General features: G+C 45.1%; 1 pseudogene; it reads right to left on the bottom strand.

Moving 5' to 3' along the window:
* Positions 1-1,011: 1,011 nt before the first annotated feature.
* On the bottom strand, positions 1,012-1,198 carry LOC112548250 (annotated as a pseudogene).
* Between the last annotated feature and the right edge of the window lie 4,753 nt (positions 1,199-5,951).

Here is a 5,951-nt window from a genome sequence, read left to right as displayed (position 1 = left end):
GATGAGGCAGGGGAGGGCCATGTTCCAGACCCCAGAGCTTCCCCAGACCCAATTACCATGCCCACCTGAGTGTTAGGATTGGACATGGGGCAGGAGGGGTTCATGTTCAATTTAAGGTGTAATGCACACCAGCTAGAATCATATTACACATTATATGTGGAACATCTTTGTGGCTGGTTTCTTATTTTATCCTGCCTTAAATTGACTGAATGTTTGACATGTTAATATATACGGCATGACTTACACACTAATCGCACCATAAATATATCATACTTACTTGAATATAAGATAACCCTGAATATAAGAAAACCCACAAATAGATTCTATATATGGAAAATTGACACAGTTGTTATAATTTTCCAGGTATAGAATCTAATTAATGGAGATTTGTCTTGAATTTGTCCCCCCTCACACTGCTACAGTAGGGAAAATAAATCTGAAAAGTCAGATAGACCCCTTGCCACCTCCCTTCTTCCCCCCCACTAACTTCTTCCCAGTGCAGTCCCTTCTCCCGCTCCTTATTAACAGATGCTGCTCTCCCCGAGGACATGGAAGTGAAAGCAAATTTGAAAACAATGACCTTGAAATAAACATACCTGTAGCAATTTCCACATAGTACTCATTGACTTAATTCATTCAGAATTGATGTATTTTACCTTTTTTGAAACTGCTGAAAGTTTTAGCACAGATACTCCATTAACACACTTTTAAGCAGCACTTTTGTACCTACTTATATATAATACAAACTTTTTTTTTTTTAATTGCATCTCTTGGGTCAAATCAGCCACACAGTTCTGAATTCTATTAACTGAGAAGAGCTCAATCATTCAAGTCTGTGTGGTGCTCCTACAGGCAAGTATCCTACCTTCCAGACTCTTTAGGCTAGAGCTTCAGATACTCCCAAATCCATGGCAGGCATCATCCTATGTGGAAGTCCAAGCCCAGAGGCCTTGGAGTTCAGATGCCCCCTAGTCTTGCTTGCCCATAGCCAAAAAGCCAAAGGAGCAAGCTAGGGGGAAAGCCTAAGAGCAATCCCCCATTACCATAAATTGTGCAGCCAAGATGCTTGCATTTGGAGGCAGTTGTAGACTCTCACAGGTGTCAGCCTGCCCACAGTGCAAGGCACAAGCTTTCACTCTCTAACTAGACCATATCATTCAAGGCTACTAAAAAGGTATGTCCTCTGCCACATAAGTAAAACCACCTGGGCCAAAAAGCACCTCATGGCATCTCCTTAGTTGTTAGTCCAAAGCTAAAAGGCTTAGGGTTTATCATATAGATCATGTCCTGGGCCCCAGAGGAGTCAACTGCATTTCAAGCCATGGTGACCCCACAGCTCAGCACTACTCAGTATGTGTGTGTACTCCAGATACCCCGCACAAAGGATCCACGTACTACTTAGCCCCCAATCAGGGCTGGAACTGGGTGTTCTTGTCACGAGCCTTGGAATCCTCCAAAAATGTATATGCATCATTGGAATCATTGGAAGTGGGAAAGAAAGGCACAACTCAGCTGTGGGAGTGAAGAGAAGTAGAAATGTATGTAATATAGTGGCTAACCATGACTTAAAAAGAATCAGAGCTGAGAGGCACTGTTCTCAATGGGCACTACTATCTATCTTATTTAGACAGACTGCACTAACTTAATCTTGGTAGGTTCCCATCAGCATCTTGGCCTTTTTTACTAAGATCAAACATTTTTGGCACCAAAGGGAGGGTATCAGGGCTGGCTCTGGCCTGGTATTGCAGTATCTCCAGGCGAGGCCTGGTGCCAGTTGTGTGGAAGGAAGACCCACCTAGTTTTTTAAGGGACGAAAAGAAAAAAAGATCCCATCAATATATTTGCCTAACATGGACCATGTGTTTTCTAGTCATGCTCACTGTTAGCTGCATTTAATCAACTTTATAATTGGTTTCAATTGCTGAGCACATGCTGCTTTTGGCAGCAGTTTAATGATAGACATTCCACTTAATGAGGTTTCCTTGTATGTGAAGGTAAGATGAGGGGCTCCCCCCGACCCTGGTGACTGGGGGGAAAGAACTCTCATCTTTGAATCTGAGTAAATATGGTAACATGTGCCAGGGCCCTCAGTTGCACATGAAAGTGTTAGGCCTCAAAAGGTCCCAACTTCCCTAGGAACTCAGAAGTTCTTCTATTATAAAAGAACATGCCTTCTTCTACTGTAGTTCAATAACTGGTGCAGCCCCTGGGGACTACAGCCCCCTCCCAGTGTTACCCAAGGGACATACAGGTACCAGTCCCTTAGAATTTGGATAGTCCTGATTCAGACTACACCCGTCTGCCTTGACCCACCATACTTCTCTCACTCATTTCTTTTCCTTGATCCTGATACGTCTGTGTGTCCTATTCCTGCTCTCTCCCCAACACTTCTTGTTTCAGCCAAAAGCTCCACTCCCCTTAATAACTAAGCATTACTAAAATTAAATAGAAGGGAGAAAATACTAGGTACAGCAATTATATGATATTTCTAACATTTGCATTCACTTCCTCCCAATTTTTTTTCTGCCTTATACTGATTTTAAGGTATGGCTGAGCTGGGGGGTGGGAGGGACAGGGAGCATGGTCCAGTCTTGATCATGCAGTGGGAGAGAGAGGAGTCATGGCCTGGCCCCGATTGTGCAGCAGAGGGGAGAGGAGGTATGACCCAGCCCTGATTGAGCTGCAGTGGGAAAAGTGGGTATGGCCCAGCCCCAAACAAGCAGTGAGGGGATGGGGTGTGGCCCAACCCCATTTAAGCCATGGGGAGGGACCCCCAGGCTGGAGGTTGAGCACCTCAGATCCAGTCCATGTCCCTGAGCAGGGACAAATATCCACTCCTGATCAGGAAAACAGGCAAAGACCATATTAAACAAAAGCTATAAAAACAGAGATGTAGCTAGTTCTTAGTTCATACACTAGTTGGCAAACAGACAAAATTGGATAACTCATGATGTGTTGCTGCACATTCTGAACTTCTGTTGTGTGTTGTTATGCTTCTGCTTTCAGCAGCCTCGGATTGCAGCAATAACTCATTTTTTGGTTCTCAGGTACTGCAGACCAAGTATATCACTTCCTACTAGGAAACGGACCGCTACTGAGTACAGAATTTAACATGAATAGTCACGCTAAATAAATATATCTGCACACATTGCTTAATTGTAACAAGGCATGGTTTCAGTGTAGTCAATGAAATCACATACTTTATAATAGAGTTGTGAGAAAGTTCGATGTATATACACCATATTAATTCAGGATGTTTTTATGAAGCTGCTGCATTACCCACTGCTTCAGTCGATGTGGAATCAGCCATATACTATGAGCATTTCTTTCAGATACTAAAAGCTTATTTATGTAAGTGGTTCCCATACAAATATTAACACTTTAGGACAATGGATTGACTTGATAACTTTCTCAGCTTTCCTTTAAAGAGCTATGATTTGAATTAACAGAATTTCTACAGAAACATGTAAGATAAGATATGAATGTAAGATATTAGTAACAGCATTTAAATACCCCTGAGAAACTCAGAAACAAAGGAAGCTTGCAGCCAAGATACAGGATTGAAAGGACAAAATTTTGTCCCATAAGAGAATCTATGGGTTGAAGAAGCAAACAAGGAAGAAGCAAGCTTGCTGTAAAGGGAGACTTACTAAGATAAGAAGTCATGAGCTGCAGGCACATAGATGATCCGGAACACTGCAGAGAACTGAACAAATCCAGGAAATTCTTCGGAGTGGTGAGGAAAATGAATCAGGGAAGGTGTGTTACCTTGAAATGTATATTTCTTGTGTTCTCTGGAATGGATTTTGGAAGTTTTTGAAAGTCTGTGTTTCAACAATGCTTTTAAATGTCTGTGTTCATTTGTATGCCCCGGAGGAATAAACTGTAAACAAAAGTGCGTGTAAAATTGGAGTTCTGGAAAGGGTATGTTTAATCAACTGGCATGTCTGTGGAGAACATCAACATAACTACTGGTAGCCTAGGTCAGCTGGACCATGAGGTTCTCCTTCCATGAAAGGCTAATGTGTAAATTGTCTGTCCCCATGAAGCATGCCAGAAAAACAAGTGGCATGGGCATACCCAGACCACCAGAAACATGAAAGCATACAAGCCAGCACTGTAAGACCCAAATAAATGGTCCACCAAGTGTCAAAAAATGAAAGCTGAGATGACAATAGTTTAAATTTCACTGTTGATTGTTCTAGCAAAAATATCCAACCACCAAGTACCTATTAGGGCTGTGCGAAATCCAGCAGCCTTTTTGTTTTAGAGGTGTTTCGGCCCATTTCGGTGCCCAAAACAACAATTCCAAAACGAAAGCAAAGGCTCCAAAATATAGGCAGCGAAGTCCCCCAAGGCTCTGTCCTTTTCAGCAGTCTTTTTGTTTGGAGGTGTTTCAGCCCGTTTTGGTGCCCAAAACACCAAATCCAAAATGAAACCGAAGGCTCCAAAACGTAGGCAGCGGAGTCCCCTAAGGCTCTGTCCTTGGACCAGTACTATTCAATATTTCATTAGTGACTTGGACAAGGGAGTAGAAAGCACCTTGTCCAAGTTTGCTGATGACACCAAACTATGGGGGAAGGCACATAAACTAGACAGCAGGGAGCGAATCCAGGCTGATTTGGACAGGCTAGGGAAATGCACCAAACAGAATAGGATGCAGTTTAACAAGATAAGTGCCATGTGTTGCACCTGGGGAGGAAGAATCATCAACACTCCTATAGCCTGGGAGGTACCACTCCAAGTAGCACAGTTGAGGAAAGTAGTCAACTCCAAAATGAACATGAGACACCAGTGTGACGAGGTAATACGTAAAGCTAACCGCACTCTTTCTTGCATAAGGAGGTGCATCACAAACAGGTCTAGGGAGGTGATACTTCCCCTCTATGTGGCATTGGTCAGGCTGTAGCTGGAGTACTGCGTCCAGTTTTGGGCACCGCACTTCAGGAGGGATGTGGCTGTGTCTGCCTCTGCCCCAGTGGGGGAAGCCGCAGGAGAAGCCCCAGTGTCTGCCCAGCGCCATCTCCAGCCCAGCCCCAGCCTCCCGGCACTTAAAAAAACCCAAACAACGCCCTCCCCCCCGCACGCACTGGATGTAGCAATTGGAGTTTCTGGGCGCTCATGGCAGAGCCCCCTCCATGCAGCACTGGGCAGCAGGGGGCAGTGGGGATCCCCCCCCCACCCACAGGAACTGTTGCATCGCGTGGGTGCAGCATGGCTCAGCAGGGCACCGCACGCTGTCTGGGAGCTGGGGCAGCTCCAGCAGTCAGCCAGAGCCCGGCAAAACTCAGCCCCAGTGGCCCCAGCTCCCAGCCAGCGCACAGTGCTGCACCCATGCCATGGAGCAGCTACTGTGCGAGTGCCAGGTGGGGGCAGGGCAGGGACAATCCCTGCTGCCCCCGACTGCCCTGCAATGCCCTGCTACAAGCTCTCAGAGGCCCTGATTGCCGCTGCTGCAGCTGGTGAGTGGACTGGGCAAGGCAGCCATGGGGGCTTCTCCCACAGCTCTGCCTGCCTGGGGAGAGGCAGGCACAGCCAGAGGAGGTGTGGGAGAACCCCGCTAATCTGAATCTCTGAATCAGTGCCGAAACAGTGTCAAAACTCCGAAACAGATTCAGCCAAATTGAAACAGAAAAGTGATCTGAAACACTGAAATGAATCACTGTCCTCTGAAACAGCCGAATCCGGAACTGAAATGCAACATAGCTGTTTCACACAGCCCTAGTATCTATTATTGCTAACAGATACCCAAATAGAGGTGTGGGCTGAGTATTTTATTTTATTTTATTTTTTTACTTGTCAGCTAGTATTAGTGAAGCAGAAAAATTTAAATAAATGACTAAATAAATCCACTCTCCCCAGATGCTATAAGTGACCTCTAGAAAACAAAAATGAGTAGCAACCATTTCCCATAAGCAACTGATTCTCACCAAATCTACCATGCCTCCTCC

The sequence above is a fragment of the Alligator sinensis genome, unplaced genomic scaffold (genome assembly GCF_000455745.1).
Source record: "Alligator sinensis unplaced genomic scaffold, ASM45574v1 scaffold205_1, whole genome shotgun sequence".
Classification (NCBI taxonomy): Eukaryota; Metazoa; Chordata; order Crocodylia; family Alligatoridae; genus Alligator; species Alligator sinensis.
Note: the sequence above shows the minus strand (reverse complement) of the source record. Positions and strands in the feature narration are given on the sequence as shown.